Genomic DNA, 26,623 nt, shown 5'->3' on the forward strand with positions numbered 1-26,623 from the left:
GGTCCGAAGTTATATTCTGAAGTTTAGGATGTATCCTAAGGACATTCTCTGGCTCTGGGCACATGCTTTTTCAGTATGATGATGCTACTGGTTAACATGATGAGTTAGCAGGAGTCCCAGTGTGTCAGCATGGTTGGCAGTGGAATACTTAATACGTCAACAAAGAGCACCGTATCTAAAGCAAAGGAGCTACAGGAGGGCACACCTCTGTTCTCCAAGAGAGTTCCCATAAAAAGTGACCTTTCTGTCTGTCATAAACTGAATATATGGTGAGAACGCTTCATTCCTTGCACCATTCACAGCAATGCCAGAATGAACGAGGGAATTATCATTTGCGCTTTCCCCATGTGCCTGTCCAGCAGAAAGAGACTTCTGTATAAAAACCACAAGATTAACTGCTTTTATTCATCCACAATATTATAAAAATAACATTAAATAAAAGGGAAGATGTGAAAAATTAAATGTTTCATGGTATGATATTGGTACTTAGCTTGGTTTTTAGTTTTTCAGCTGGTAATTTGGAATCTGATCCTTTCCCAGATCCTGCTGGAGTCCATTAAGTTCTGGGCATGGACTAACTGCTTCAGAGAACCAAATTTTTGATGAAATGTTCACAGCCAGTGAATTGTTCTTTGTAGTATTATTTTCAACACAAGAACACAGAATTAGGCTTGCACACAGTGGCAAAATTAAAAATTACTTGACTCGGCCAACACAGCACAAGTAACCAAATGAGTTTAAAATTGCGGTGAATTTTTTGTTTTCATTTTCACAAGTTTCCCGTGCTTTCATGCAGGACCAAGATGAGCTGCCAAATAATAACAGCTCATGAGAAACCAAAGAAACGGGAACAAATCTTTCCTCAACCTAAAATAGAGCTTCCCTTGCTCTCTGTCTTTTGACTCTAGCAGAGCTTAATCCTCTACTTCAGCCAGTAAATAAGTAGTGTCTTCTAAGTATTCTTATTGTAGCAATATAGAGTGCCTGCATGTACAATTAAATTTATGCAAACATATATGCTTAGATGTAATGTAGACATGTTTATGTTGACAAATACAGCACTTTAGCATTACAAACAACCTTCTCTGGGGATTAGTTTAAGTATTAGGTGTCTTAATATCTGAAAGTTTTGAAAGGTAACATTTTCCACCTTTCTTTTATTATTATTTTCTCCCTGATGGGGTATGCAAGTTGAAATACTGGTGAAGTAGGTCATGGGGATTTCTTGTTTGAAAACAGAAATTCAACAAGTCCAAGTTAGGATTCAGACATGGATTAAAACAAACAAAACAAACAAACAAAAAAAAGGAATATGAAATGAAAAAACCTGTCCTGGTCTTGATTCCTACTATCTGGAGACAAGTCTGCCTGACTGGTAGCAGCTTCAGTCACTGGAGTTCACACATATTTCTCATAACTGTATTTGTAATGGACCCAAAAACCCTGTGTGGCAAGAGAGATCTTCCTAAAGCCCAGAACAGATAAAACTGTTATTGCAGTGTATCCCATGGGATTTTACAGAGCATTCCTGTGTATAAGCAACCATCTGATGAAGTTTTGGAAAAAAACCCCAGGCTTCAAAGTCTCCTCTCTGAAGAGAGGAAGCTGTGAATATCACTAGGGGAAGGGGGAGGGAGGAGATTGGAACAGCTGCACTGGCCTTTTCTTTTTCTCTCTTCCTACTGGCAGCATTTGCCGGGGGAGGAATCACAAAACGCGCCTGAGAAATTTGGATAATAATGAGAACATTATGGAAAAACATCCAGACTTCTAAAAGCTGAGAGGAAAAACGTGTAGAAGGTTGAGAAGCAGGTGAACGGTAGCTTTGGGGGAATAGCTGCGTGAATAGTGAAAAGTAAATGTAGGTTTAAAAAAATAGCATCTGGTACTGTTTGGGACTTGAAAATTGGGAGAAAATTTGAGATTTTCTTTCCAAAAAAATGGTTAGTGTTCTTTTAGAGAGGGAAGCTTAAAAAGAAAAACTAAAAAATCATTGGGAAAACTTTTCCAAGGGCCTATTTGGAGAGGAAGTGTGAGAGGGAGCAGTGAGGTGGGTAAGATGGAGATTAGTGTGGTGGATTTGGCATTTTTCTGAAGCAAAGCAGATTCTTAAATGTCAAGAGTCAAGATTATTAAGCGTTCAGGAAGCTGTTGAAGAAGAGAGCAGTGAGAGCAATATGAAGAGTGTGTGGTGAATTGCATGAAAATATGAGTTTTAAAGAGCAAATCTTTTGGGAGGCTGAGTTACAGTTAATATGGAGGACAAAGCGTTGGCTGAAATATATACTCTTCATTTTTCTTTTGTGTAAGACATTATTGCTGATTCACATGAAACATTGTAAGCTGTGAGAAAATCATCCTTTTTGTTTCAGCCCATATTTGATTACAGACCCCAAGATCTTAGGGAATTTTTCCTGGTGTGATGCACCTCTCCATTGTTAAGCATCTTACACTGTAGAAGGGTCAGGTAGAATTCAAAATTATGCTGCCTTCAAGAGACTTGTTTGATGAGGATGTAGATTTAAAATGTTCCCATTTGTCCCTCCCTGATGTCTCTAGTCACATTGCTTCTTGATAAATTCACTATTTTCTAAAATTCAATCCTATACAACTACTTTTCTGTCTTACTCCATCTGTCCTTTTGCTCCATCTGAACTGTTAAACTTCAGTGTGCAGGGTATTTGGCTTCTCACCACCCGCCAGGTCTTCCCTGCTGCTCTTCATGCTCCACAGAAAAACACAAATTTTGAGCCAGCCTTTGGGTTAATGTTAAAAAATGTCCCTCCGTGAAGCATGAAAGACAATACAGAGCCCCAACACAGCCATTAGAGACAGATGGAAAAGAAGCTGACTTGGTGAAAATCAGGCACCTGATGAGCAGCCAGGCCATGAGGAGGGCCACCTTATGTAAATAAACTCAACCTGCCCCCAAATAACACCTCAGAACAGCTTTCAAGCTTGAAATAATGGTGTTCAGCTTGGAGCGGGGAGAAGCTGAAGCTCATTGTGAAGTCAGGCCAGAGCCTGCACTGACCATGTTGGCAGCAGGTTTGGGCCCCACCTGGTCCTTCCAAGTGGCTTCAGGAGTGGGCTCAATTCATGCAAATTGTCTGTGTGTGCGCTGGCCTTTTTGACAGACACTAAATTGTCTGACTCAGATGAAAAAAGTCTAGGCAGAGCAATAAAATCTCTCCAATCTTTACTATTCTTAGTACAAGAGAGTAGTAACAAGATTTTCCAACAGTCTGTGCGGATGATGTATTTAAAGGATTTGGGTCTTTTCATGATAATTTGTCAATTGGATGAACTAGAAAAACATAAGACAACAACAACAAAAAAACCTAGAGGCCACCTTACTGGTACTGAAATTGTTTTGTTTGCCTTGGTTGTTGGTCAGATGGGTACTTTGGCTAAGAGAATGGTCATTTTGAAGCAGAAGTCTCTATTCAAATCAGTAACTTCTTGCAAGTGTGTTTTCTTACTTCTGATAGTCAAGTATTTTTTACAACCTTGAAACTAAATGAGTCGCCAATGACTCGATTAATGTGTTTTTACTGCTTGTGTAATTTAAAGTGTGTGCCACCTTAGTCCAGAAAATGCTATGGATTTCTTACTAGCAAAAAGCAGAAACAATCTGTATGCACTTTTTTTTTTAACTCTGAGCAAAATGAAACCACTGGCCAGAGGAAAAGTAAATGACAAAGAATAGGAAGGGGAATGGTTGATGGAAAAGGCCTTTATTTCCTTTTCATTGGTGAAAAATAACTATCAGTAGTAGCATAATGTTTTTGTACCACATTAATGTGCTGTCTTCGTGGACTCTCATTCTATCCCTTTGGTTTGTATCTCTCAAAATACATTGAGACTAATTCTTTAAAATAAATATTAAAATATGTGAATTTCTTCTATAATAGAGGATTTTGTTAAGTTTGCACATTGGATGCTGGACAATAGATGTGTTTTACAAATGCCATGGGGAAATGAGGTCAGCTGTCAATATCTTATGAAAATAGCAAATTATGTACACAAGTCTTACTGCATTAAGGTAACACAGGGATATTTTAAACCCTTTAGATACGTGCTGCCTTCTGTCATCTTGTCATCTGGGCAATTGATTGGTAGATTATTCAAGATCTAATGTCAAGGTTTTTAATCAGAATGTTTTCCCCATTCATAAGAAAATCATATAATGGCATTTGCTAAAGTACTTACATTCCTGTCTGTAGATAGAAGGATATCTTCCATGTTGTAGAAAAGGGTCGAAAAAAGGTAATAGCGGGATTAGCAACTGAAGGTACAAAACTGGCAAGGAACAATGGATTAAATGACAACGTAGAAGAAGCACTATTCTCTTTAATCAGTAATGGGTGACCTTCTGTAAAACCCATTGTATCCAGTATAATTTCAAACTCAGAAATCAACTTGTGCCTCTGAGACTTTCGCTATGGAGAGAAAAAACATATTCTTGGCTACAAAAACAAAAGAGTTGTTTTAACATACTCAGCAGGCTGGTGAGTGCAGCCCTGCAAAATACCAGGGAGTCAGATGGGGCTTTGCCTGGGAAAGCTGGAGGGAGAAACTAGGGAAGCATAAGACTGAGTACTGAATGGATATGTCAGACCTGGACTTATAGAGGTGTGGAAGTTTATGTGCATTTATGCAAAATAAAAGGAATCACTGGAATTGCACACATGCTCGAAGCACTGAAGAGCTGATGGAAAGGACTGCAGACTTTTTCTCAGTCTAAGGTGACTGATTGAAACCAGCTTCCTACAGAGAGCAGGCTAAAAGCCTGGGTTCTATGTTTACCAGCAGGTGCAGGCTATAAATTACTTCTGTATCACTAGGAAGGACTGTTCCTCTGCTTTGCCCAAACTCAATTAATGTAAAAGTTCCCAGGAGTTCTCTGTCACTGGACATAGCTTCAAAGTTTCATGTCAGTATGTACACACAGCATGGTTATTTATTTATTTATTTATTTGTTTATTTGCCAGTAGCAGCATTCAAGACTAGCCTTATGACTCCTAACTTAGGAGCCCAACCAAGTTTCCAAAAGTGGAAGTAGTCAAATTACTTCTTCCCCAGCCCACGCATAGAAGAGGAGGAATCTACCTTGTGTCATTTGTCCTGCCCAGGGTACAATTTTAAATACAAATCCTTATTTCCATGAGTGGTACGTACAGCTGAGTAGGTACTGGAAGTTCATGCTTGGTGAACGTATCATGAACATTCACACAGGAAAGAATAAAGCTCCTGCCAAATGGTTTATGAAGAGTCCTGCAGAACATGATGAGGTAGCATACTGCTGTACTGGTGGTAGGACATTTGTATTCCAGGCATGGGTGTTGTAATTTCAACTAGCTGGGAATACAAGGCTGCTCCTCATAGAGTGTCAGTGGCTGCTTAGCAGTGCAGCTTGCTCTAATCACAATAAGTCTGTCTTCCACTCTCTGCACTCTTTAAAATCCTGCAGAAGGAGGGTGCACCAACATTCAAACTGTAGTTTGGGATTGTCTCTTGCCTGTGCTACAGCTGTGATCACAGTTCTTGACACTGGAGGTTCAAAGAGACGCTCAGCTTGTCCCCCATGTGACTGTGGAACAGAATATTTCTAGGAACGAGGTCAAGTTGGAAAGAAGACGAACCTTTCTGTCAGTTCTTTCCATGCCACAAGGAAATCATGTTTCCTCGTTCTTCCACACTGCAAGTGAGGAGAAAAGAGGCAAAAGTCTATAAGCTAATCACATTGGTTTAGCTGCAGGTTGAGAAGGAAATAGTTAAGACATTATAGTATCTACTTTTAAAAAGTTTGAAGTATTTGCAGGTTGAGGATGTGGACTAACACCTGGAAAAAGAAATCATGGTCCTATCTGTTTTTCCCATACCACTTAGCTGACTGGCAGTACTCAGCACCACTGAGGATGTAATTTTTCACGTAGCAATAATTGAAAATTTTGTTTAAATCTCAGTTTTGCTCAGAAAGTTTAATATGGGAAAGTATGCTTTGTTGTCATTTATAGCATTGTAATGCTTTTTACACAAGCAGCTTTCTTGGTTTTAAACTAAACAATGCCTAAATACCAAGAACATTGTCCTCTCTTGTAATATCTGAGGATGTAGTCTCTGTTTTTCACTTCAGTTTGTGACAGCAATGCCTCTACAACAATCTGATATGGCACACACCTGCCTTTCTGTAATATTAATTATTAAGAATCCTCCAAGAAAACTCTGGAGGGATTTATTTCTGAATAATAATGCCTTTTTAAGAGATTGAGTGGAGGTACAATCAGAAGTTGAAGTACTTGAAGTAAGAGCTCTGGAATATACCGTTTCCCACTGTAATCTCACTTAGGAAAGCATCTGAAGTGTATACTTGACTGTCAGTAACTAAAAAAGCAATAAACATACATTTTCTAGGTAAGAAGGATTGGTTCATGTACTTAAAACGTGGCTTGTGGTTAATGTTTTGAAGAATCATGATCTTTGTTAGATCAGGGTTAGAAATTACGATGGTAATGACACTGCTGACTAAGTTTTACACATTCTTTCCCTACCAGTTTATGACCATCACCTACCTTATGCCTGTTTGTGTTTCCCATATTCCTGCTAATTGCCTGGATTACCCCTGGGACATAGGAGAATCTTATTGGTCAAGTAGAAAAGCCTTGACATAAAGAAATATGTGCTGCTCTTTTAAGGCATTAATCTGGATAAAAGATTGTATAGGTTGGTAGAATGACTTCTTTGCTCTTTAATGGCTTATTTAGGTACACATCATTTTTATATGTACTATTTGTTGGCTATTTAGGCTACAGTAATTGCTTTAAGAAGGATGGAGTAAGAAATGTATATCAAAAAGTTTTTCCGAAGTGAATGGCAAATTGTCCAAGTAGTCTTTTCAAATAAGCCACGAAGTATTTAGGGACAAACCACAAATGGTGTATTATAAATGTACTTTCTTCAAGCCTTTTGAAATAACACCATCACAGCATCCTGCCAGAAACAAATGGAATAATTGATCCTGACTTGAAACATCACAGGAAACAGAGCTGGGAACTGGGTATAAGCTCTCTCTCCAGCTGATTTCCTGTAATTCCTTGATGCAATCATATGTGACATAAAGGAGGAGCATTCCCTGGACAAGGTGTTTTTGGTAGCATATGACGAGGTCTTAAGGCCACCTGCCATATAATTGCTGCTTTTGGGCAGTTTCTATTACATTAATTATTATTAAAGACTTCTGATCCCTGAGGGAAAAAAACACCCTAATATCAATGTGCAAATATTTATCTGTTGTAGCAGCTTTACCAAATTTATCTTATCTTAAGTTGGGGAAAAATGCATGTTTGTATTCAGAAACAATTTTACTTATTGAAGGAAAAGCCTCCATTGAGTCTTCATTATATTCTCAAATAAGCATCATTCGTACGACAGTACTTTTTAGAACTGTTGAGAGAAATAATTGGGATAAAATAATTCAGAAACTTAAAACAAGGCAGTTGCAAAGTAGTGCTCAGCCAGACCCTTGAGTTGCTCTGTACTTGTACTCAGAACTCCCACTGGCATCTGTCATCACTGACATTGGCATCAGAGTCCAAGATAATTAAAATCAAGTGAAGATTATCTATTATCCCATCTAATACATATGCTTAATCAAATATTCTCAGTTAGATGAATGTGTGTGTGTGTGTGTGGGGGGAAAATATTACCTCTAGCTAAAGTTTTCACTTCAAACTAATGAAAACTAAAGGCTGATTTTGTAGGAAAGTAAGAGTTCCAGTGCATATGCAAAGTTAAAATTGATAACTTCTGAGACCAATTCAGGACAACACCGATGTTCACCCCCAGTTAGGATTTTAACAAGGTCTCCATTAAGGCATTGCTCCCTTGCAAAAACAACTGCCATTCTCCTCAGTTTGACTTTACTGATAACAAAGACTGTCACATGTTTCTTCTTGCAAAAATCATTCGGTGATGAAACAGGTGTGGGGAGACTTTCAGTGATGCCCTTATGCCTTGGCATTGTTGCTGTCCTCTTCAATGAAAGCCCTAGAAACCATTCATAAAATGTACCAAGGACTCAAACCACTTTCTGCCGTGTGGGAAAGTAGTTCCATGGAAAAGAGTAGAAGTAGTATGACAGTAAGTTTTTATTAGTTTGTCCAAAAGTACATGCATAATAACTAAAAGTAGTTAAATCCACTCTTCACTCTGAGAAATGTAACAGTGGAAGTTCCACAAAGAAATACTTTTCTCTCAGCAGTTAGATACAACTGATGATGAGAAAAGATAAAAGTGGAATGTTAAGAGACTCTGTCTTCATTTCTCAGTGTAGATGGTCTGAATTTACCTGCTAATTATTTGTTTGAACTCTGCACTCCCGTATTACAGTATTATTCTATGCTAAATATTTTTCTTCTGTTGAAGAGGTTTTTTTTTTGTGGAGTTGAAGTCTCTCTTTTAGTGTAGAAAATTAGGACCTTTGGGAAGAACCTGTTTTGCCTTTTCACTGAGAACTGACAGGTTGGGATTTACTGACACCTGTATAGTTGCAAAGTCCAGTGGCAAGACATCCATAGGCAAGTGTCATCCCTAATAAATCTGCAAGGAAAAGCTTCCATCTGCTCTAAAAGGCAGGCAGAAATATCTCTTATGAATTTAGAACTCAGTGCAGAGTCCTTTCTTCTTAATGGTGGCTTTAAGTTTACCCAGTTTATTCCAAAGTTCAGGAATTCTGGCTTATGGTAAAAAAATTGAGACCGGTAAAGCATCTCTATGTAAAGCATAGGAAAAAAGGATTTTCCATGGTAAAAATCCTCAGAACTCATTGCAGAATTTGTGATCTCTTTGTAAGGGCAGGGAGGTTTTTCTGATCAGTGTATCCAGCCAGAGGTGGTACTGGGACACCTCCTTTAAGCTGAGATACAAAATAGCTCTGCCAGGACCTGAATTCCCTACCACATTTTTAATGAGATTAGGACAGCAATCTACAATCTCACAGAAAATTTCAACCTGGGAAATGCCTTGGCTTTGGCCCTCCTCCTATCTTCCCCTTGCTCCTTTAAAGAGAAACAAAATCTTTTTTTTTTCCTGAGCTGTCCTGATTTAAGCTGTTGCTATGCACTGGTATAACGCCTTTATTCCTTGATGTATCAGCAGAAAATGAGGAAAAAAAACAACCACTACTGAAAATACCAAACGCCCAAAGCACAGTCTATGAGCCAAACCTGGATTATCAAGAAGATTGAAGGTGCCATCCGATTTCCCCAATGACTTGTGAAGTTGTCTAGCAGACTAGCACTGCTAAAAGATGTTTGCTTCGTTTTGACAAGGAAATTCTCCAGGAACTTTCTGTATAAAGTACTACGCCTGGTTATTTTCCTCTGGTTTATTCTTTCCTCTGCAGATAAGAAACATACAAATTTGAATGAGTATTTCTGTGTGTCTTAAAATAAGTTGATGGCCAGTACAAACATTCTTGAGTTTTTGTAAATAAGAACACATGTGACACCAGTATCTTAACGTGACATCTTTATTTCCACATGCTACGCCTTCCATTCCTAAGTGCTTTGCTGTATTTGCTTTGTTCTGAATGTCACCATGTACCCACTAACACTCCTTGGGTGTTGCTCTGCAGGGGTCGTGCAATTAGACTGCAATTGAGCAGCTGCAAATCCATGGGAGGTTGTAGAAAATACTATCTGAAAATGGATCAGAGCAAACCAATGTACAGTTGTTTCCCTTGATTGGAAATTGCTTTGTATTGATTTGAGCAATAATCCATGTCATGACGCATATCAAGGATGCTGCAGCTGATGCCAATCACTATCAAGCTCCAGATTCCTGGTAAAATTATTTTGTGTATTGTGTGAGGCTATAGAAAAATAATATTAGAACTCTTTTTGTTAAAATTTTGCTTGAAAATCAGAGACTTTTTTTTTCTGGATTTGCATGGATTTAAATGAAATTTGCCAAATAGCAACTCATAGACTTTGCTTTCAGAGCTTGTTTTAAGGTTGTTGACAGTAGCCTGTGAGAAACAAAAGAATGACCATTGAATTTGGATGGAATGAAAAACATCACTAAAACAATCTGGATGTTTTAGGATGAATTGGCTAAAATCAACTAGCAACGGAAATATCTTATGAATTTCCTGGGGGGAAAAAAAAGGTAGATTTACTGTGATAAAAGGAAGGCAATCTGAATTTTAGGCTCCACTTCTCCCAGCTGCCTCGGGCTTCCATTGCAGGGCCTATCAGTTGAAGGGAATGGTATTTTCCTAGGACCAGGATATTGTTCCTGGAAGTGTGTCTGCAGCGATGCAGAAGCAATCTAAGGCACTGCTTCCATGGCTGTGTCAATTAACTGTGAGAACAAACCATTACAAGAAAGAATTGCTAAGGTTTGCTGTTTCATTACTGCAGGCACCTACAGTAATAGTAATGTAGGACAGGGCACTTGGAATACACTGATCACTACAATGCAGAGCCCCTCTAACAAGAAAACAGCTCTAGTGAATAGGAACAAGTGAAAGAAAGGGCTTGATAATCGTGTCTATCAATCTTAGAAATAATAAAGCTAATTTATGAGAACTGCATTGTTTCCACTTTAACTATAGCATGCAAAATTGGCACGAATAGGAGCTTACATCTTTGAGAAATCTTCACAATATTCAAGTCCTATTCAGAGCCAGCTGAGGAAAGGGTTATGCTAAAATACTACTTTAATTTTTTTATTATTATTATTTAATTTACAGAACTTACTCTCAAAAGAATTTGTTTCCCGTAAGGTGTACAGTGTTGTTTAGAGGCCAGTCTTCCAGAGCATCTACATACACATACTGAGGGCCAATTTTGCCCAAGGAATAATCTTAAATCATAACCAAACATAGTTATTCCTTACACTGCTGAGTGGTTCCAAGTGAGCAAGCAACAGAGAAGTGGCAGCAACAATTATGTGACTTTTAAGCCTCTTAGCACAGACAGAGGGAAGTCATGGATCATACTAGGGCATAATATCACTTGTCTAAAAATCTGAAGCCAGAATCCTGATAAGCCAGCGTTATTCAAACCTTACCAACAACAACGCCTAAAACAGTTTGCCAGGCCTGCACTTCCAAACAAACATTTCCAGCGTGTTTCTTCCTAGCAGAGCCTCCTCTGTCCCATTTAGCAGTTTTACAAACTCTGTTAGTTTCTTTTCCATCAGATCCCAAGAAGCCTTTACCATTTCTGTGGTAGCAAGATCTGGACATCAGTTCCCATGCAACTTAGGGATTTTAATAAAGATAGTCTGTCCTTTTCTGCGGGCCTGTTCCTACCTTTGGTGCATCGTTAACAACATATTGGCTGTTATTGGACCATCTTCTTAATTTAACTAAGCTTGCAGGGAGGTTTTATTCCTCTGCCTGTGGTGATCTTTGGTGTCCTACATATAATTTCTTTTTATAATCCCTAGAGCAGCAAGTAGCAAAGAGGAGTTTTAACTAATAAAAAAGTGTTTGAACATTGGAAGCAGTAAGAACTTGGCAGAAATATACATTGTATAAAATAGTGTATTTTAAAACAAACAGGCACTACAAATCAGAGCCCTTAGTAAGCTTGTGAACAGTGGTGGCTTCCTAATGCAGAATCTTGTAGGATTTAAGTAGAGGGATGAGGGGTGGAAAGGCAGAAGTAAAAGCAGTGTGGTTGCTTCTGTCTGTTCTCTTTCTTCCTTCTCAGCAGTCCCACCCATCAGGTGATGTTATAGAGACCCCTCTGGAGTCAGCCCTTCCTACAGGGACAGGCATAGATGAGCAGAAAGATGCTTTCTCTTTTATTAGGCTCTATATTTTGGGGATTGGAGCCCTGAGCTAGCCTGTAGAACCAAGTGGTTATGAAAAAAACAATAGAGATTAATCTCCCTTTCCCATTTCGAGTTTGGTTCTTTCATCTGCAAACCAGGATAGAATCTAATTTCAAAATAAGCAAAACTGTAGCTTTGAAATGGTGTCTTCACAATCCCATTTGGACTGGGAAACTTAGTAAACAAATCTGAAGATAGCGTTGAAAAAGGGGGGGTCCCTAATTCAACCACTCTTAGGTTTTCTGCTGTGCCTCAACAATGCAAACCACCTAGAGAATATGGCTTATACAGCATGAAGTTTTTCCTGTGTTCAGGGTCACAGCAGTGAAATTTACTGAAATGTTTCAGTTACTGCTGTATCCCTCTTCTTTTACCCAAAGGCATCCATTGAACTAAGTGGTGACACCTTTTTAAAGTTGCCTTTTAGAAGCTGAATGTACTTTGAAACCAGCTTTTTATTTTCTTACAGTAGCAAAATAGTGGTTACATTGTAAAATTTTACATCACTTAAAGAGGTTTCATAAATAAACTTTTTATTTATTATTTATGTATTAGCTCCCTATATTGTAAAATACAACTGTGCGAGCATAAATCTAGGAAAAAAATGCATTCCTACCGTGAAAATGTTTTTTGAAACTCCAGAAAAGATTCGCAGCAGAAGGAAGCTGTTGTTTTTATCAGGTTACACTTCCAAATTTAAAAGCAAACATCGCTTTCTCTAGAAGTGAGGTGCATGACTGCCTTTGAAAGATCAGCCTACACTAGCAGCGAGATGTTCTTTTTTTTGGTAATTCACAGTAAAAACAAATGCTGAAGTACCTGGTGGCATGAAAAAAAGCAGGTCGACATTGGTAGGAGGGAATAGTGGTTGTTTACTTGGGCTAGAAATGCTTCTATGAGGGGCAAACCTCATCTAACAGTAGGAATACTTGTTACATTAACAAGATTTACTGACAGACTCCATCTGTGCCTTCCCACCAAACAAGGTCACTCAGTCAGATCCTAAGGAGCCTAATGAGCAAAGTGCCAAGTCTCTGGAGTGATGGTGGAGGTTTGCTCTGACTTACGCCTCAGGCACTCGCAATATTTTTAGTACTGCAAAATAAAATCGGGTAGAGGGAGAAAAAGGTCATAATTTTTATCAGACTAATCCACCTTGAGAAATATCACTGTGTGTGCCTATGCATGAACATACCTGGATATTTTTTTCTCTCTTTTCCTGGTGATCCACAGTTTATTTTTCTCTTCTGCTTCAAAGTGGCCCTTGAGGCACTTCAGTACCTTCATCTTGGCCATTCATTTCACATCGGCATCTTGGTTATGGAAACTTCAGCGTGGTGGCAACCTGCCCATTCCTTTCAAAAGGCTGTAACATCAACAGCATGTGTGGTGGGTTCCAAGTTGAGGGAGAAGCCTTATCCTTGGATTTTTGCTGTTCATATATTTTCTGCCTAGAGTTTCCCAGACAAAGTCTGGTCAATTTATAGCAAATATTATGGTAAGTGCAGAGGAGAAAGGGACAAAAATAAATTTAGAGCATTGCATAGGCGGAGCCAAAAAACTCTGCTAAACATTTTTAGTATTTATGAAGGAGTTGTTCCCAAAGACAAGCTGATAGTTTGCAAAAAAAAAAAAAAAAGCATATTTTTTAATCACTTGGTGATCAGAATAGAACATTAATTTAAAAGTTCTAGGAGATAAGCTTCCAGGAAAATGCACATGTACAAATGAATATTTCAGTATCCTGGAGAAAAATGTCTCTACAACTGTCAAGGGGCTCTGCACATTAACACCAGCACTCAGTTGCCTTGTAAAATACCATTGTAAAAGCTGTCTTCCTATAGTGATATAACATCACTGCCTGTGGTGGAAGGAGCATCTATACAAATGGAAATGACATGAGAATTTCAATCCTGAGTTGAAGAATCCACAAAGATTATAATTTTTTTTTTAATTTGTTGTTTAATTTATAAAGATGTTATTGTTCAGGCTCTGCAAATGTCCACCCATCAACAGTGAGTACAGACTGGTAACCCATAACTCGGTGTTAAGCCTAGGGCTGTTTGGGATCTCGATCCAGCCTTCACCTCTTGCCACAGCACAGTGAGGATGCCCTGGATTGCCCAGGCCCTCTCAGATGGCAGATAAGATTGTTATAAACAGCGCCAAGGCCTTTTTAACAAAACTCAAAAGTTTTTCTAAATTCTCCAGCTATAAGTGGTGGGAAATTACTTCAGCAATCTGAGCTATATTGAGGTAGGAACAGGTATTTTTCCCTTTTCCCCCTCCTTATTTCCTGTCATCTGACAAGCTTACAAAATGAAAGCTACGTTCATATATTCAAAAACTTCATATCTATTAATCCTAAAACATGCTTTCTGTTGACTGATAAACATAATTCAATGTTCTGAATGGTAAAGGTGGAACATTTCAAAATCTCAGACTCCACAGCAAGAATGTTATTAATACACCAAGATAGAACAGACACATGCCAGAAGGTGAGGCAGAGTAGATTCTGCACTCTACACAGAACAGCACATCACACTGCACACACACCTAAGGAGAAGTGAAGGGTTAGGTTTCAGTGTCTCTCTTCTCGATAAGGAGCAGCTACTTGTTTCCTGAAATCCCTATCCCTCCATTCCCCAGTTAAGTCTGGGAAATACCACTCGGTATTTCACAGCTCACACTCTGTCCGGGCTGGCACACAGGTAGGTCATGAAGTACACTGAGACCTTCGCCCCTAGGTCACTGCACTCAGAATTTCTGAGAACCTGGAGAATTTGTCTTCTCTCCAGTCATATTACATTTCTGTTAGTAATTTTTTTTTTCCCGCCTTCTAAGCTTCCCCACAGTCGTACTTAGCTCAGGATTGTTGGTATCTGTGTTCCTTCCCTGGAAGCCCATCTCTCATTTCCCCCTGCCCTCACCTCTGACCTAGGTCAGCCCTCAGTCCTAGCTTACCTTGTGCCGGGTTGCAGATGTAAGACACGGGAATTGCACCTTGAGTCTGGGATTCCAGGCACTTCTCGGATCTGTTTTATCAAAACCTGCCGACTGGTCTTGAAAAACATCAGTTTCTTTACTCTTGCTTGAATAATATTTTGAAAAATGATGAATTTTAGCTTGCTCTAAAACATCAGTTGTTTTTTTAGAGGTTTGTTTTTAGAGGTTTCTTTAGCTTTTATAGTTTTTGCATGGCAAAAAGGAATGACCTCAGATGGCTCCTCTCATCCTTGGTAAAGAGAAAAGCATTTTTCTCTAATATGTGTTTCAGCTCTTCTCCTGACTCTTATTGTTCAGTTACTCATTGAAACTAAAGGAGTGTGTATGCTTGGTTTTGTTTGGGTTTTTTTTTTAAAGCAAATTATTGGTGCAATATAATTTTAAAAAACAGATCTTAAACTGAAAGGAAAATTAGTGCTAGAAAAAAAAGAGTTCAAAATATGTTTTGCTATAGAACCTCTTTACAACAGAAGTGTTGACTTCAGGAGATTACGCATATAATCAACAACAAGCCTTTTGTGTACATCTTACAGTGCAAAAAACCCACAAAGATTCACAGATGAAGCTATTAGGAAGCAAATATACTGATATTGTATTGAATAGTCTTGCATAAATGACAGAAAGTAAGGGTTACAAGAAACTTTAGGTAATCACTAAGAGTAAATTGCTTTTAAGGTAATACAAACTCATATAACATAACTATAAAGAGAAATAAGTAATTTCTTGGGATTTTTTCCATGTCTCTCATTTAACCTTTCAGTAAAAGATGATGTAGGCTTGAGCAACTTCAAAAGCAACTTAAATATGTGAAAGAAACTAGAATGAAACATTGTAAACTTCTTGCAGGGGCATTAATTCATCAGCTGTTTCCTCTCGGCTTTTCATGGTTCCTTACCAGGTGTAGGTGTGATGCCCTGAGTTCTCTCTCAAGCTTTATCACAGCCTGAATCACTTGCAATTTTTGATAAGTTTCAGATGGAGATGACCAAGGAACTGCAGAAAAGTATGTGGAAGAGTATATGGCCAGGGAAAAGAAAAGACAGGGACCATTTGAGCACAATAACATTAGTCATAGGACAAGAACTTCATTTCCAGGGCCTTATGCCCACTCACCACTTCTGAGGTCTGAACAGAGGGTGCTTAATGTTTAATTACTTCCAATTGACCTTCACGGGCAATTATTGGAGCACCTCACCCAATGACTGAGAACATCACAGGGTCTGAGATTGTATTTCCATGAAAGACACCGGAATATTAACCACCACCACCTGTCTGCTGGTTGCATCTTAGTTTGAAAAATCACCTTCATGAAGCAATGCTCTCTGTTTGCCAGCTGGGCTCCAGAGGATTTATCCAACCAATAACAGGACCTCCCATCTGCTGATTTTTTACTCGCTTATGCTTCCTGCCTCCCATCATAAACAAAGCATGTGGCAGAACCTCTAGTGAGATTGCCATGCCTGTATTGCTCAGAGAGGCACTGACTGACAGTTCCAATGGCTCCGTGTTCGATACTCTGTTTGCATGCAGGGAAAAGGTAACAATTATAACAGGGACTCTGTGATTGGATAATCTGCACAATGTTTCTGATCCATTTTTCATTAAAAAAAAAAAAAAAAAAAAAGGCATTTTTATGTGGCAGCCTCTACGGTGAAACTGATTTTAACTAGTTCTCCAGGGATTCCAGATATCACTTGACAACTTGAACAAAAGCACTGCCTTTTCCTTCAGTCTTTGTACCAGGTAATCATCTAACAGTTGCACGACTACTCAAGTGGCTTTAAGATACCTTTGCAGACAATTTCTGTCATCAGCATTGTGGAAATAGTCCCCAAGTACCTGAGAACTTCTGTGGAGCTTATCTATCTGGAGTAATATATAAAGAAATTACAGCCCTTCTTAAGTAGTATTGATTAGAGATAGAGCTGTAGGAAAAAAAAACCCACACCAAACAAACATCAAAAAAGCCCCAAAACTATTGTTTCTAAAAGTCTGTCTGGTTTTGTGTGTGTGTGTGTTTTTTTGTTTGCTTGTTGGTTAGTTTGTTTTTAGTTTTGTTTTGGAGTTTTTTTGGGGGTGTAAGGGGGGCTGATTGGTTTGGTTAGTTTGATTTGGTTCATATCTCAACTGTAGTTATTTAAACTCTGTAAGCTTTATTCAGAAGTGAACCTCTGCTCTGTGCAGCCTGCCTTAGCACAGTATTAGGCCCAGTCTTCTCATTAACAGATGAGAAATCAAAGGAATTGGCTGGGAAAGTGTCAAAGAGAACTAAAAATATTTCTCACCTACTCCATGTCACTCAGTGGCATAGACTCTTAGGGATAGATTCCTGTATATTTCTGCTTCTCTTTTATGTTTCTGAACTCAGGGTTTTCAAAATATAATATTGTCTCAGAGGAAAAGACTACTGAAACTCTAAGCTGTGTGACCTAAGTGACAGATATGCCATGAAGTCTGAAAATGGTGCCTCCCCTGGCTTTCTGAGGATGTCAGACAAGAAATTCCCAGAGCTTCTCTTTTCACAAAATAACAATGTGGAAAAGAAAAAAAAAACAACCCTGGTTGTGTTCTCTGATGGTGACAACTAATAGAGCTGCAAAGCGCTGTGCTAGCTGAGGACCAAGCCCTCTGTGGGCAGGGTGGGAGCAGGAGGGAAGAGCAAATATTTGCACTCAGAAGTCTCCAAGGTCTTGAGAACGGCTTCCTTTTGTTTTGTATTGTGGGTTTTCTAAGCTGTCAAAAGTGAAAACAATGCATATTCATTTAGGGAATGAGAATATAAACAAAAATGAGACGTATTTCCTTGAGAGACCGTAGCTGGCTCACGAGTTTGGAGACACCTGCCTGCAAACGAGTCATTCCATCAGCGTGTCAGAGCTGTGTCAAAGCCACCTGGGCAGGACAGCGTGAGGGGCCAGCAACACACCAGCAGCCAGCAAATTGCTGCTGCCTTCTGTGTGGAAAGACTGTCCCTGTTCAGCTCTTGCACGTTGATGCTCAAGCCAGAAACAGTCACACCTGAGAAATCTCCTGAGTTCTGGACTATGAGACTGTGACTCTGCTCCTGTGAAACGCAGGAGCGTGGCCCACAGTTCTGACTGTCTGACAGAGGCTCATTATGTCTCGCTCTACACTAAACATATAGTTTATCTAAAAATTCCCACAATAATGACTATTTGCAACCTGAAGACTCTTTTCTGTTTTGTTTCTGACTGTGACTGTCAAATGAACATAGATCCTTTCCTGGCAGAAACTGCTGAAGGGTAGAGAAACAAGAATGCAAAGATTGCAGGGCTGCTGGACAAGGTGCCTCATGCTTATTTTGTTCAACAGAAATCCTAAAAGTGCTTGAAAAACCAAGTCTGTCCAAAGTTAACAGTGTTCACATAGGTAAAAACATTCCTTTTTCATTGAATGTGTCCTCTTAGAAAAAGTTACTGTAGTTCTGAAAGGAACTGAAAGTTCAAAGTTTTTTTTAGGTGCCTGGAGTCTCATTTCAGCTCTAGAACAGATCTAAGTTTAAAAACCAAATTTCTCTTCTAATTTAGTTCTCTGTCTTTTCACAGCAATTAAAATAATTACACTCTGTCAAGTTATGTCTTTTACCCTGATTAAAGATATAGCTGTATTGAGCAAACACATCACCCAGTCAGTTGACAGATGAAAGAAGAATGCACAGCATGTCTGAAATCATACTGATAGATTCACATTAAGCAGTACATAGGCAAAAACTCATCCAGTATACTTTTTATAGAAAAGAAATACTCTATCAAAGCAGCAATTTATTCTGTATATAATATTCTTAAGATAGCTTTAGTTATAAATCAAAGCTAATGACTTGAATTCTGTCTTAAAGTTAATTAATGGTACATTGCCTTGTACCTCATTGTATCTGAATACAAGTGTCTAAAATCACAGGGAATTAAATTAGATGAAAAAAAATCTGTGATCGTTAAAAGTATATACAGTTAGGTTTAAGTTATTAGTGCAAAAGATTAGGTTGTTTACAACATAATTACTGATTTGACTATAAAAAAAAGAATTGCAAATTGTCTCACGTCAATTAACAGCACATAAATAATTCTGGCATGCATAAATATTTTACTGTATAAAACTGTAGCACATAACTTTTTATGGTGCTCTTAAAACAGGTCTAATGCAAAGTTAAAACCACAAAAAAAACCCCAACCCTGTCTATGAGGAGGGAAAAACCATCAGTCACGAAGAGGACAAGAAATGAAGTAGCACCGGAACCTGCTAAGAAACTGAGTTAGTTACAAATAATATGAGTCGTGAAACATCGCAAAACTGCACAGCATGACAATGAACAGACATAGCTACGACAAAATATATGGATTAGGTCTGACTTTTGCCATCTCTTGACTCAGTGGCACTGCTTAGCACCTGCAGAAATTTAGGAAGGTTCTCCAAACCAGTGCTTTCACTTCTGTGGCACACTGCCAGTCAGATTTTAAAGGGTGGGAAAAATGCCCAGTTGCAAAACAACAGCTAAGATGTTCAAATATATCTTTCCTTTCAGGTTTTAAAGGCAAAGATGGTCATTAAAAGGGTCTCACATCAGAAAATACTTGGGGAGCATATCATATTCTGACTAAGATGTGGTTAATTATCAGGCTTTTCAGCCAAGCAGTAAAAAAATTAAAATATCAATATTTGGCAGTGGGTGATTGGAAGGTTAACACCGTGCAGTAATTCAAACATAGACGCATAAACAAGTAAATTAAAATATATGGATTTATCATAGTGGCTCATTATCTTTTCAGGTTGCCTTCAGTAATCTCCAGCACTGTAAGAGTTAACTGTCATGCCTTTGCTCAGACCACATTTGTGTTTTGTTAAGATCAGTTTTTGAAGAAAACAACTGTATATCTTGGATCTTACACAGCAGAGCTGACACCATTTATACGTGGTGGGCGTCTGCTCCTTCAGTTTCTTAAGAATTCATAACTTTACCAGCAGCAACTTTTGGAAATAAAAGCTCTTTGTTAGTTTAGTTTAAGAAACCTTTGAATCTTGCCTGTGCTATGAGGTGCTGGCTTGTAAAATACCTGTGCTTTTCTGAGTCAGGCTGGTAGATAAGACTTTGTAAGTGATAGACTTGGTGTCAGGCTCAGAGCTTGTTTACTCAGTATTTATTTACATTCTTATTTGTTTCTTGTCATGAAGAGAAACTCCTCTTTTCTGAAAGGGGCAAGCTGAGGTGGAGTTGGCTGAGCAAGGGACATGTAACAGAGGTTACCAAACATTTTGCTTTTCTCAAATTAATTAACTTTACTCCATAAAGAATAATAGCTCCGGATGTGTAAACAAAGCAATGTTTTCTGTAGCACCTTCAAATGTAGCATTATTCACCAGGCTGTCTTTTCTTATTTAAAATGTTTACCTCAAATTTACATGTACTGCCCTTTATGTGATTTTTGGACATTGACCACGTACATTTTAGGTCATTTGCTGTTAATGTCATCCTTAATATCAGTAGCTCAAGTTCTGCTGTAAGACACCAATCCTCATAATTGCCAGGAACTGCAGCCACTGGAAACAGTGGTCTTAGAAGGAAGTTATAAAACATTATCATAAAATGTGAAAACATAAAATGGTAACATTATTAAGTTTTTATTAAAATTCAAAATGAAAAAGAATAATTATCAAGGAAAACTCGGTAGCAATAATTAATTTTGATTATTAAGAGTATAAAAAAGCGTTATTTTAGAAAGGTCAGGAAGCATTTGATTCTGGTGTGAAATCACTGCCCTTCAAACAATTTAGTAGAGTTTGACCAAGAGCTACCTTTGAGTTTAAACCAACTGGCAAATACATGAGTTAATTTCCCATTTCTCTTCAAAGACAAGCTGAGATCCACAAGATGCCATCCCAAACAAGCAGCTTCCTCTGAGAGAATACCTCCAGGCATTAGAACTATTTTCCTCTCAGGCATCATATAGAAAGGTTGTTCCTCGATTGCTACACTGATCTTGGAGTGGAAAGATCAGATATTTACGATACACTTCCTCAACCTTGTTAAAACCATTTTTCCATACCTGTTATAAAGTCACACCTGGAATTCAAAATTCAAATCTGCTTCCTAGGAGAAAAGAAAGAATTAAAAAATTAATAAATAAAACAACATCCTGACTATTGCTGCAAGTATCTTAGTCAGTGTAAGAGAAGACAAAAATGTTAGGATGTGGCAAACAAGGAGCAACATTTATATATAATGTTTGTGATGAAAATGGTTGAAATAAAGGGCTTTTCTGGGGCTGACAGGCTAATTTCTGATCTGTCTTTTCCAAAGACAGGATGGAGGCAGCATTAAAAAACTGGTGTTAAAAATACTCAATTCATGAGTTTGGGGCTATTTCAAGCATAGCAAAAAGGGAATGCTGAGATAAATGCATGAATTGCATATTGTAGAGCTATGCTTGCATATAAATTTTCCTACAACAGAAGAGGAAAAGGGAACTCAAAGGTATTAAAAAGCAACAGATTTAAAATGTATTAAGACATTTTTACAAAGCGTAGAATTAACCTTTGAAACTTGTTGCCCTAGGGTAGCACTGAGGTCAAGAATGTAGCGGGATTTAGAAAGAGTGGACATTTTTATGTACAATCAGAAGTTACCATGTTACATTAGAGAGCATAAAGTGCTTTTATAGAGGACATAAAGTCCAACACTTGAGGCCATAAGGTAACCACTAACTCACGGGGGTTAGGAGGAAATGTTTTTAGCTGGCAGGTTATTCTGTCGTGGCCACTCCAGGGCTCCTTGGAGCTGCTGCCCTGCTTTGGGTACAGTCAGGAGGAGGTGAGGTGGGCTGCCAGTCCATCACAGCATCATATGTTCCTGTGTTTCATCTGTGCTCCTACTGTTGCTTTCATTTTTATTCATTTATTTCTTCGCAACAGCGTTTTGCTAGCAGAGGTTTATTACAGGTAAATCCTGTCTGGTAATATTGTGTACATTTCTGCTCAGTAAAGGGAAATAACTGTGATTTCCTATGTAACAGATCCTCTGCATACTCCTCAGATTGAAGCAAACAAGTTGTTAATCCAAGGCAGATGTTGCAGTGTTTGTTTCGCTCTGTGCCGAAGGAGCCAGCGTATTTCCTTTCAGGGAAATGCTTTCAACTCAGCTCATTCTTCTGTTAATTCATGGTAACTGATTGTAAGAACTATGTTAGTAAAATTAATATTTCAGAGCAGCCCTGCAAGGGATATTTTTAACATGCAGCACCACAGCCCTGTCTCTTGTCACTTGTGTCATCCTGTCATCGTGTACACTCTCAGACACAGGCAGGCTGATACTAATGAGCTCACCACTCCATGTTCCTCTAACATGAAGTTCACCACTAATGAGAAAAATTCCCAGACTGTACTCACACTCTAAATCAATTTGGCAAGATTGATCAAAATATTCATTAAAACAGTTTGTTCTTCAACTCAGCCTGAACCCTGCAGGCATATCTCTCTTGCTTCTGTGAGGGTTTGTGTGCGAGTCTGCGTGCACATATGTGAGCGTAGGAATTAAAAACAAGTCAGTTGGTTTTCCTTCTCATGTTATTCAGGCACTACTTTCAGAAGGAAAAAAAAACCAAACAACCGAACAAGGCTGAATTCTCATTACTCTTTTCTCCTTGGGAAGTGCCCAAGAGTCCAGAAATGCTAAGAAAAATATTCTGCACGCCTCTTCTTCTCATGTGCCTGTCAGCAGAAGGCCTGAGAATGACCAACATGAAGCAGCAAATTACCGTCAAAAGGGCAACAACCAAAATAACAAATGGGAATCTGTCAGAGAAAGAGAGACATCACTGGCCACACAACCCGGGGAATTTAATATATCTTTTGTCTGTCATCTGCATGCTAAATTTCCATGTCTTCCTTCAACAGAATTTCTGCTTGCTTTGTCAGCCTTGATAAGTATAGGTTAGCTCGCGCTGTCTACTTCTTCACACGCATTTCAAGATAAAACACAGTCCAGAGAGCCAGGGATGACATTAACTGACTAATGCTCCACGAGCTGGACCCTGCTCAGAAGGGTCTAAACAGAAAACCAGAGCAGCACAAATTGCAGTGAGAGATGAGCAGGGGATAGATTTACAAATCTCAGCTATGATGTTATCTGTCCCTCCGAAGGGACAAGAATAATTCATGTTGGTACCAGTTTAAAAGCCAGACACCCTGACTAGTCATATATTATGTACTTCTGGTTCATTTCAGCAGTAGAGAAGGTTGCTGTTGGTCATCCAGCCCCATCATTCATTGCCTAGAAACTAGGAGCTTTTTTTCAAAGGGCTAAGGGGAAAACTCAGGGAAATTCGAGCCAAACATGGTTTTAAAATACTTCATGTGTTACTGTTCACAGCATTGCAAACCCATTTTAGTTTACAATGTTAAATACATAAACTGCATTCCCAACAGCCTATTTCTTAGATATACTATGTGCTATAAAATGAGATCATGTTTTTTGCAGGAAGTTTTCGGTGGGGTTATGAATCCAGTCAGTCAGAAACTGCAGACTAAACTCCATAGACAGTGTGTCCTGCTGGGCTGAAGCATCAGGCTGTTGGTGGAGCTCTCACAGTGGGGGATCAGGAGGCACTTTGCCTTGGCTCAGAGTGCAGAGTCTCAGCAGCCCAAGTTAAAACAGACATTAAGTATTCCTCTAAAAATTGGCAGTGGCACACAAAGGTAGTGGTCCACATTTCTTTGGATACGTCATTTCCTTTGTATTCAGAAGGTTTCAAATTAAAAATAGCTGTATAACTGACAGGGAAGCTCTGACCACATGCAGAGGGGTATGAGGTTTTTTTCTTCCTATTTAAACACCTTTGGCTGTTCAGAAGTCGTGGGTGTGATCTGCTTCCATACTGAGGGGAGTGATTCTGAGCAGCCCTGAATTTCCAGAGTGAGGTACCAGCAGCCAACATGTACACATCCAAGTTGGTTGAGTTCACCCAAAGGAGAGATAACTCCCATATATGCAAGCTCTTATAAACAAAACCCCTGTTTAAAAGCAGTGATACCAACCTTCTTCATAAGGGTAGTCCAAGCTCTGCCAAGGCCGAAAACTGTTTTTTTCTTTAAAACAGAAAATAACGCTGCTACGAAACAAGAAAACCTGCAATCATATTGTCCAGACAGGTTCTCTGCAGATGAGATAAGGTGCTATTAACCAAATGCTCGTTTACAGGCATATCATCTGCCATGGAAAGCGGAGATCAGCTCTTATCACTTTCCTTTCACCGTGCAAGATGCTGGTTTTAATGTGCTTCCTGCTTGCCCGCTTTTATCTGGCTGGTGAGGTTTATTTCTCTTGACAGCAGCTGTCCCCAGGCATCCATTTCCACAAATAGAGGAAAGAGCAGATACCGGAACTGTTTGACTCTGTTCAGTGGATAGATTCTACTGAAGGCCATTGAAATTTTCAATAAAGAGAAGTTTTAGGGAACTCAGATGCTAAGATCTTTCTAAAATATTTTCTATACCAATGCAACTCATTCAGGAATTAGTTAAAATTTCATTTATTCAGTTATTCAAAATATTTCTACCAAAATCTTGAATCAAAAGAAAAAAAAAATTCAAAACATAGTGTTGTCTAATGATAGGGTATTGTCTAATTGAATGATGTCTAATAATTCAAAACATAGTGTTGTCCAATGGTGTGTGTCTCAAGTAGGTTATGTGAAGATTTTATTTTCTGCACTGTATTAATAACTGTATAGATAGCCAGGAAAGTTAAACACACAGTACCTCCTTTCCCATGTTTGATCTTGATAGGCTGACTCATTCCTTTTAAAATCATGTAGGAAAAAAATTAATGAGAATCATCTATTCAGAAGAGTGAGGCCTTTGATTTACAAGACTTCTGAATCCCTCCATGCTCCTTCTACAGCTTTCTTTTTTTTTAATTGCCATGGTTCTTTTTCTGTAGCTTTGAGGCATCTCAGACATTTTCAGCATCAGTTGAAGATTACTTCGCTTAGTGCAGACTTTTATTTATAAATGTTTTCTCCTCAGAATCTTAGGCAGTAGATACAGAAGGAGATAGAGAAGTTTGGTTCAGTGACAGAAAATGCCCTGAATTTCTTTGCCGTGGGAATGGAGAGGCTTTGCAATGTTTTCTCTCATTTTTCCCCTCTCACTTCCCACCAGTGCCAGACTTGTCTAGGAGAGGTGTTGCAGCCCGTGGCTGAAGGGAAAGGTCTCCTCCCCTACCCAAAGAAAGAAAGGAGAAACAACATTGTAGCATGTGGCGTATTTTTAGCTGCCTTCATCTCAGGTTTTGTGTATAAACTAAAATGAGGCAGTTACTCTTTTTGCAGCTCCAGCAGATGTTTCCATTGCACATTTTCTGACAGCCAGAAAATTACATTCATGTATAACAGAGAGGGTGGGTCAGACTTAAGTCTGGGTGACCATGTTGGTTTGGAAACTTGGTCAGACCAAGACCAGTAAGTGATATCCTGGTTGTTCCTTACATTTCCTTCTTTCTCCTGATCAGCAATGTGTGCTGCTCTGTCCTAGCGTTAGGGGATGTTTGTGGGACTGGGAACTGTTAGGGAATGCTTTGTCCTTTGTGTGTGAGGAAGAAATTCAAGGAACTCAGTGTATGTACAAACGCTATTGCATTGGGTAATAAATATTTGGAATCTTTCATGAGAAAGATCCTATACGGTCTGAGTTGTTGCTTTCTCTTAACAGCTGTCATGACATTATGACTGCGCTGTATTGATGTGTAGTAAATATTAATAAATATTAACAACAGCTCTAGCCCATCACACGTTTTTGTTATTGGTCTTCATTCAAGCAGCATTTTCTTTTCCAGCAGCTTTTCAATATAGTAGACTTGATAAATCCACCTCTCAATATCTAGCTTGAACTACCACAGGCAAACTCGTTTGTTAATTAAATATAACACTTTCATTTGGATGCTTTTTTGATATGAACAGGCAACAGAAGTAGGAAAGGATATTGGGTTTGAATGACAGTGATGAATAATATTAATATTTACCTGCTATTGGAATCTGGAGCTGCTCAAATGAGCTACAGAGTCTTAAAATCTTAATTAAAGGTTAATGAAAGAAAATATTGAAAAATCTACTCAAGGAACAAGAAGTGAGGAAACAGGGTACTCTAACTCATCTACAATACTGACATTTTCAAGCAGAGAAATTGCAGGAATAAAGCTGCCATAAGAGAGTGTGTGTAGCTTTGAATTCACCTTTTGGCTTTCTGACCTTCTGGGCTGCAGCTACAGTCCCACACTCAATCTTCTTTTTTGCAAAAACATCCTCCTGTTAAAGGCAAAGATGTATTTGCAATATATCCATGTACCTCCATGAGTTCAGTTAGAAAATACTACTGAGACTCACAGGAAAGGTTGGCAACATTATGGTCAGACCTACAAAACAAAATATTCAAGAAGTATTGATACTGTTCCTTTTGAACTCTGTAGAAAATTTCGACAAATTTTGTAGCATAAAAGAGTGAAACATTTTAATTGGTTGAAAGTCAGAGAGTGTATCTTCATTACATTCCTAATGTATGATACTTATTATGTATTAATAACACCTTATTATCTCTTGTCATGTATAATAAATATGGCACCTGAATATTAATTCAGTGTTTTATGCCAGCTAATAAGGTTTGAAAATAGAAGCTCTGATTTCTTGCACAGCTCAGATGTTCTTTCAGAGTGAGATACCTCTCTTAGGGAATGGTAAATTTATAGACCTCAGCATATGTAAACTTG

Source organism: Empidonax traillii, unplaced genomic scaffold (assembly GCF_003031625.1).
Source record: "Empidonax traillii isolate 1590-97213 ecotype Southwest subspecies unplaced genomic scaffold, ASM303162v1 scaffold478:size624743, whole genome shotgun sequence".
NCBI classification, from domain to species: Eukaryota; Metazoa; Chordata; class Aves; order Passeriformes; family Tyrannidae; genus Empidonax; species Empidonax traillii.